Genomic DNA, 8,926 nt, shown 5'->3' with positions numbered 1-8,926 from the left:
GTATGTTACCGGGAAGCGAATTCTTTGTGACCCCTTTTTGGGACCAAAATTGCAAACCTCTGTGTGGAGATCAGTAGTTCGAACCTCCCGCTCTAGCCTAGCAGCTCTGTAAACACAGAAGCCATCTGAAAATTTGGCGTGTTTTATTGTTAAATCTTAGTGGTTCAGGCAACTTCCGCCAAAGCGAAAGCTTCGCGCGCCTTTAGTTTTCTGTGAATGCGAGCCACAGAGTAGAGGCAACGACGAATCGGTGACGAAGCGAGAGGCCACGCTTCGACGGGCGCCGCCATGTTGGCCGAACGTAAAGCAGCGTTGGGGCGCAAGTTATTTCGCCGATTTAGCGTTAGCATCGCCCGCTCACCCAAAAACACCCAAGGGCCGTTAGCGTTATGCGCATGCGCAGTAGCGTCCCGCTATTCTCCTAGGCGCCAAAGTGATAGGGTGACCCTATACGAAACCTCTCTATTTACTTAGAAAAGCAGCTTAAGTCACGTTTCTTTATTCCCCTCCGCGGTGGCTCAGTGGTTACGGCGTTCAGCTGCTGACCCGAAAGACTTCGGTTCGATCCTGACCGCGGCGGCCGAATTTCGATGGAGGCGAAATTCTAGAGGATTGTGTACTATGCGATGTCAGTGCACGTTAATGCACCCCTGTTGTTCGAAATTTCCGCAGCACTTCACTAAGGCGTCCCTCATAGCGTGAGTTGCTTTGTGGCGTTAAACCCAAATAAAGCAATAAACCAAACATTGTGTTCAGAAAAGAAAAACAGCGCTAAATTCTACACAAACCACACAGAAAGACGGACAGGACGGGCGCTGACTCCAACTAAGTTTATTGAAAGCCACATGTAGCATATATATAGCCCGAATAAGGTGAACGCATGCGCATTTCCCACATGGCAACAACACCCACACACACACGGACGATAACTTCTCATAATCGCGTATTTTTTAACAATCTGTGCTCACTTCCTCGTAGGGAAACAGAAGTGGTGCTGACGCACATGCCACCCCTCTCTTTGATAAAAAAGGCTTCCGCCAGTTCGCGAGCTAATCTATCTTTACTTCTGGTTAGAATTTTAATCTCATCAAGTCGTGGTGCACAGTGCTTTTTATTTTCATCAATGCAAGAGCGGCAATGGGCGGGAAGGTTTTCGAAAGAATCCGATGCGTTCCCTAAGGACCTTCTGTGTTCCCCGGCACGCTCGTTGACGCAGCGTCCGGTCTGACCGACGTACACTTTGCCACATGTAAGGGGGATCTCGTAGACCACTCCCGTGGCACACCTTACGTACGGCTTTGAGTGTTTCTTCCAACACCCAGATGTGGCTTTCGCACCGCTGCTAATCTTGGGTCACATCTTTGCCAATTTGCAGGGGGCGGAGAAGACCATGGGGACTCCGTACTTGTTGCCAACTCGTTTTAAATTGTGGGACACCTTGTACATATACGGTATCACCACTGGTCTGGCTTCGCCGAAAGGTTCTTTCCTCCGTTTCCCCTTTGGCTTGCCCTTAAGTTTCTGCAGCAATGCCTCGGTTACGGCAGCCAAGACGTGGTCAGGGAACCCTGCTTTACGCAGTCTGTTCACCTCGCCCTCGAAGCACTCGCTCATCATGTGAGAGCACGACTTGAGGAGTGCTGATTTCATAGAAAGGGTGGCGATAGCCCTCTTGACTGTTTTGGATTGAGCCGAATCATACGGTAAAAAATCTTTCTTGGCCCTGGGCAGGTAGTGCCAGCAAACACTTACGTCCCCCAGCTTAATATTAAGGTCCAAAAACTGGAGGCGGTCCTGTTCAGGAAGCTCAAATGTGAAAGAGAGCCCCTTCCCATGTTGTCCGAACATTTCTAAAATTTTTATGGCAGTCTCCTCATAGCGGCCTGTGTCATGTCTCTTTAAGATCACTAAAAAATAATCAACATATCTAAAAATCTTTAGGACAGTTCCGTTGTCAGTTAGTGATGCCAAAATGTTGTCAATGGATGCGAGAAAAATGTTACATAAAACTGGCGCGACACATGAACCGATGCAAATGCCCTGGCGTTGTAGGAACCGCCGGTTGTCAAACCGGATGAAGGTGGACTTAATATAAAACTCGAAAAGAGACATAAAATTATCAACACTCACCCCTGCCTTATTTTGAAATGCAATAGTGCCGCTTGCCTCAATACATTGTCGAACAGCAATGAACAGGTCGCTATGGGGCACAGAGTAAAAAAGATCTACAACATCTATAGAGAAGGCGTAACCAACCTCCTTTTCCTTCTCCAACTCGCCCACTACATCTAAAGAATTTTTCGCGAAAAAAGGATCAGAAACGTGCAAATCCCTCAGGTTCTTAAGCAAAAAGCGGCTGATGTGTTGCTGCCAAGTACCTTTCTCACTAACTATGGCCCTAAACGGTGCATCTGGTTTATGGGTCTTAACAGCAAAGAAGATTGACAGATAATTCACGGAAGGGTTCAAAACACCTCTTGCCAGGCTCTGCAGCTCCATGGATTTGCACATGTCAACCGCCTTGCCCTTGATCCTGGTGGCGGACGGCTTGATTTCCACTAAGTTCTTCGATATTGCTTGACAGGCTTTGTCATTGTAGAGGCCCGAAGGCATGAGAACAAAGTTCCCTTCGAAGAACTTTGTGCTAGACTACAGTGAATGAGCGCTTCCCTAGCAAGAACTTTGTGCTAGACTACAGTTCACACAGCCGCGATCTGTGCGTGTTTGTGCCACGTTTATTGTCTTCTTACGTAGCCCACCTAAACCTTAAACTGCCATTCTCTAACCTCTATTCACGATTCTCCTCCGGAACTGGCTACACCCTAAAGAATGGAAACATGGAGGTTTCACTTTCATCCATACAGATTTGGTCTGCGGGGCCGGTAAAAGCAGTGAAATGGGAAGACAAGGTTGCTTAAATGCATGCATTATAGCTACTTTGCTGATAAACAGATGCACGCTTGATCGAAAGTAGACAGTGAAGATGACGAATGAACAAGTCCGCACGAAACTCATAGCAAAAAAAAAAAAAAAATACACGTCACTTTAAACAGCTCGCATCCTGGCAAAATTAGGGGTTGGTGAGCATAGTATTAAGTGCAGGATTCTTTAACGCGGGTTACAAATGAACTTATAAACGAGAAGTTTATTGCGCAAAATTGTGGGCTTTCCTGTGTGTAAGGCTTGGAATCTCATCCAGATTTCATGTTTGGCTCCATATACTCTTCTTGCCTTGTCTGACCCTAATGGGAAGGAGACTAACGCAAGTCGCACTGCTGGAAGTAATGCCGTCCTTTCGTCAGCTGCTGGTAAAATACCCCCTTTGCCCAGCCACCGAACGGAGAGATGCGAAACAGGAAGCCGCAGCCAGTAAAGCCACGTTGAGACATATTGCGCGATGCCACCAAGAAGTCGCCTTCCCGCATGAAGATCAGTGTGTTCGAACCAAGGCACTTCTAGTGGATTTTTTACGTCCTTCGCGAAGTAAGGCAGCACTAAACATGCAATTTGGATATTCTATACGGACTCCATTTTAATTCTGTGTTATTTTATCCCTACACATTAACACCAAAATGAACTCTTTCTAAGTATTGTGGGAGTAGACATTTCAAAACCTTTACAATTATGTCGGAAATACGACTTTTGCCAGTTTTTTATACAGGCTGTTTAACCAAATATTTTACACAATTTTTAAAAGTAGGATTTTTAAGTTGGAAGGGCGCTTTTTTAGGCTTAGCATTGTGAGCGGTGTAGTACGCTAGAATACAGCTAAGAGGTGTTAACTAGAACAATGGTTAGCTAATACTGGACTGTTAACTTTTGAACATTTACTTTAAGACCCTTAATTATTGAGAGGCGTTTAGCCCATTGTATATATATTTTAAGAATTTTGAAAACGCGGTTACTGTTGGTACTGCGACCCAACGAATTTTGGCTATTTACGCCACTTGCGTGCACTGAAGAAGTTCCTTTGCCTGCAAGCTTCTCCGCAGCGCATGAATTTGGCCGCGATGTAGCCAGAATTGGTGGAGGTTTCTTTCTCGTGTCTAAAGTTGTTCTAGTGAACAAACGTGCAAAGTGATCGCCATAGATATGCACTTTAAAGATGTTTTAGAACGACTCCTAAAATTTCTGCCAATCACTGTCAATTGTACACTGCCTGACTATGCAGTATAATTCTCATGCATATTCACCGCTCGTTCTTTCACCCAGTCTAATGAGACAGAAGAAAAGGCTGCGCTTGTTTTGTTCGTCCGCACTGCCAAAGAATTTTGTTGTCCGACGCTGTGAGGAAGCAAACCTCACCTGTCTTGCCATCCTCTTCTCACAGACTCTTTGGTGTGCTTTTTTGCTATCAAGGATGTAAGAATGCCATAGCGGGACGCCATAGCGCCGTGGCGGGTCTTGAATAGACATGACCTACTGAAACGCTCCCCAGGCAACACAGGGCGTCGGCCGAATGTTGTACATGCGTTTCCAAAATCCGGTCCTATAAAAGACCAGCGTCGACACAGTTTCTTCAACAGAGGCAATTCCACTGTTTGACGATTACAATACTGACCTTGGATGTCTCTGTTCTCCCAACACTAGCAGCGCCGCATCCTTAAATTGCCAACAATGGCCCTTCAACGTTCCTTCTGGCTGTGCGAATTGCAGAGCCAGACGTAAACGTTTTTTATTTTATAGGAAGGGCTAGGCCATAAACGCATGCTATTCGTTTGTTTAATCGCGTCACCTGCCATTTGCATTGTGTAGTTGACATTTATACGCATGTCGGTCTGCTATCGGGTCATGTCGAATTACTGGCATCGCCTTCAGTTTTTGCACGAAGCCATTGTGGTGAGTGGCGCTGAGCACTTCGAAGCCAGGATTACACAATTCTTGCGGGGCCTTGACCTCCCCGTCACCGTTGGTGTGCTCCGCGGTACATCCCATCTCGCCTTGTTACGCTTAAACGAGCCTCTCCAGCTGCTGTATACATCGGTCTCCATTCTAGACGCGCAAGTGCACCTATTTCTTTCTCGCCGTTATACTGTACAGTGCTTCCTTTCGCCTTTAGTGTTCGCACCTGCTATTTCCTTTTCAGAGCCTTAGCTTTCACTCTTCTTATTGTTTCATCCTCACACACTCCCGCCCCTCCCCCTATCCAGCAGCAATAGCGGCCCGAGCCCCAGGAAGGTTTCAACAAGCCTTCAACCACGTCACTTACGTCGAAGTAGAAGAACCAACAGGCAAAAAAGAACCAAGGCAAGAACCAAATAAACCGGGATCAGTCTAGCATCTCCTCCGCTGAAAATAACACTAAAAATTATTAATGCCCTGAAGAATGTACGTGCACCAGGGAAGAAAACAAACAACTGAAAGCGCAGGCGAAGGAGTGATCAACGCATGCAACGCCTAGAATCGATGCTTAGCAAGACAACCGACTCAATGGCAGGGCTGCAACGCGGAAGAATAACCTACCAGCCCCCAGTCCCTCCCACCTTAGGGAATCGTACACCTCCTCGCTCCCCGGCCCGGCCTCCGCAGCGGCAGGCCAGAAAACTCTAATTACCCTCGAAAACATAAATGCTACAATGCAACAGATGCTTGACGCACTGGGCCAAAGTAAAGGAGAACTCACTAAGCAGCGAAGACTTTGAAAGACCACTACGCAAGGTGGAGTGCTGCTCTGGCTATCGCGTCTACAGCGAGATCAGCAACCCACGCACCCAGGCTTAGAGCCGAATAAACAACCCGTGTGACGACAGCGGCGCCGACCAATATGTCGACAGTAGCATGAATGTCAGCAATGCATAAAAGCGCAAGCGGTGTGCAGGAACACTTACACATTTGGCTGGGGAATTGGTCTATCAACAAGAAGGCAAGCTCACTACAGCTCTACATCCAAATCAGCCATACCTTCCGACGGCATCTGTTATCAAGAGGTTTGGAACCAGCTGTTAAAGCTACGAGGTTACTACGCAATTAAAGTCATTGGATCATCTAGAGTGCCGCTTTTAGTTCAGGCATCGGTGACGGCATAGAGAAGGCTCTACGAATATGTCGATGTCAAACACGTGCCAACGGAAGTTCTCCCTCTGAAGAGCGGTTGACGTAGCACTGTAATTCTAAATATTCAGAGTCCGCCTAAGGCTCACAAGGACGACTTACGCATCGCCATTTATGAGAGTGCCATAGCCGCCACCACCAAGCAGCTGGTAGTGGTAGGAAGAATGAACGCCAGGCACGGTTGACCCTCTACGCGGTTGACCAAACGGGCCTCGATTTGGTAACCAACTTCTGCCAACCAACCCGAAGAGGCAATAGTGCCAGTCAAGACACGTTTCCGGACTTGCCAAAAACGTAAGGGAATGATCGTGGGGCCACCTGGGCGATACACGTTGCAATGATCCGCTTGACGTCAGCACCTCGGTAACTACCCGTAACTCCCGAGAGCAATCGGCGAAAATAGACTCACAAACCGGGAGTGGTGCAGGCAGTTCCCCCCCTCCCGAGAACAGTATAACGGGCATTGAGGAATAGATGCAGTACCTTTGGGACGCACATAACCAAACCATCCAGCTCACAGTCAAGAGGCCTGAAGCAGACGCCGGCTCATGTACCTGTGGGAAGCCCGCGAGGGCTTTCCCCCCCGATTAGTTCCTTTCACAGCAGTTCATCCACTAAGTTTGCGTACGGCATGCATTTTCGGCAAGAGGAGCTTCGTGTGAAAACTCTGGGACTAACAGCTAGCTATAAGGCGTAAAGCTGTCTTTGCTCTCCACATTGGCAGTTTTTTTTCTCAGTGCCGCTCGCAGTGTGTCACACTTTGCTGCGCTTACTCTAAATTCATCGTTTTGTCGCACTGGGATGGAGACAGTATTAGCACCGCTGCAATTAATCCAGTGATTCCTTTAACTCCGAGCAAAATACGCGGTGCAACGCTTATGGCCGCAGAAGGCATCAATGTATACGCCTTTACCGAAATTTGCCTTGACCAGCTACCGATGGGAGAGCTGCGGCACACGAAACCTCATTCTTTGAAGCCCTAGGGTATTGATGTACTCAATGCTACACGATGCCGCCTTCTTGCATGTAGCTCAGTGTGTTCGAAGCAAGTCGCTTGTTGTGAGTTTCGCATGGGGAATAGAAAAATTAGCTTCCCGATGGCTTCCGCATAGCTTTTCGGTTTGTACAAAACAAGCGGGCTTCATATTCTGTGACAGGAAACTTTACGCTATCTAGAAACGCTGTACCTAGTGCTACGGGCGTCATGAGGATACATAGATAACGGAAAGGAGGATAGCGTATGATGTTTACGCGCTGTATTTCATATAGCGCCTGCAACGGCTGCAGCTTTCATGAATAAAAACAAAGAGACCGGAAAATAGAATTAAACAAAAAAGTAAAGGGAACCAAAATGCATGGCCCACCAGTTCCAAAGCCAGACGAGGGCGGCAAGTGTGAATGTGACAGTCTAAAAGCCAGTTCGACAGCCAGAAAACTTGCGCTCGGTACGGAAAGGCTTTGTGAAAATTTGCACATTGATTTTCAAGAAGTGACCCTGGTAGAAGTTTCTTTCTCGTGCTTAAACTTCTTTCAATGAACAAACCTACAACGTGATCCGCAGTAGGTACTACCTACTGCATTAACATTCTAAAGGTGTATTGAAATTTCTACCACTCACTGTGAATCTCCCTGCTGCTTCGTCGTCCCAGTACTACCGCCACACTGTTACAGGTTATATTTACAAAGGCTATTTACATACGGTTCGACAAGAGCTTGGCGCGTCAGCACGGAGAAGCCAAGCTTCTTCTTCCGCGCCCCACCTTTTCTTTGTTCCTTAAGCGTCCGCACGTAGAGTGTGAAAGTATAAAGTATGACGTTAATGTATACAGCGTGTTTCACGTAAGACATTCGTCAATTTTTAAACACAGGCTTTTTGAGTTAGAAGGGAGTTTTTTTTCAGCGTTGCACTGCCAGCGGTGCAGTACGTCAGAATCCCGCTAAGATTGTGCTAACTAGCAGGGTGGTTAACTAATATTGAATCGTTAATTTTAATAGCAATGTTAGTCTCCTTAATTTTTGAGAGGCGTTTAGCATACTGTAAGGAATATCCATTTCAGTCTTTAGAATTTCGAAAACGCGACTAACCCCGGGGCTATGCCCGATCAAATTCTAGCTATTTCGAAGAGTTATGTGAACTCGAGAGGTTGCTTTTCCTGGAAACGTCTCGGAAGCGCATGTATACTGGCTCGCTGCAGCCAAATTTAGTTTGGCGTCAGCGCCGAGGTTGACCGTGTTTTGAAGGTTCTAAATAGTGGTATGGATATTACTTATGGTGTGCTACACGCCTATCGCTAATTAACACGCCTAAGAGCAATAGTTAAAAAGTTCACTCTTAAGAATCGGTTGACCAGCCTACTACATCGCACATCTTAGCTGTATTCTGATGTACTGCACTGCTGACAATGTTATGTCGAGAAAAACGCACTTCTTACTGAAGACGCGTATTTTTAAAAATTGCAGAAAGTCTTAGGTGAACCTCTGTTCATCCCTTCGCCTTTCACCGAGTCTAACGAGAGAGAACAGAAGGCTGCGCCAGCGTTGCCTGTCTGCAATGCCTAAGAATTTCGGCGTGCTGTGCTGCCATGAAACACAGCCTCACCTCTTTCTCCAACATGTTAACATGTATTCCAGTGAGCTTGTTTGCCCCTAAGACGGAAGGACACGCCGTGACGGTTAATGAATTTTTATAACCTAATCAAACGTTCATATTGTTACGTGGCGGCCAGCCGAAGAATCAGGCGTGAAGAACGATGGGTAAGCGATGATTTAATGGTACTGGCCTAGCGCTACCGCTCCATCCCCCGCAACTGCCAGCTTCATCTGTTTCGTAACATTACCCGGGGCCACCGAGCGATCGTCCCGGTGGTAAACTGAA

This window comes from Amblyomma mixtum, chromosome 9 (assembly GCF_055824585.1).
Source record: "Amblyomma mixtum isolate Tamu chromosome 9, ASM5582458v1, whole genome shotgun sequence".
Taxonomy (NCBI): domain Eukaryota; kingdom Metazoa; phylum Arthropoda; class Arachnida; order Ixodida; family Ixodidae; genus Amblyomma; species Amblyomma mixtum.
Note: the sequence above shows the minus strand (reverse complement) of the source record.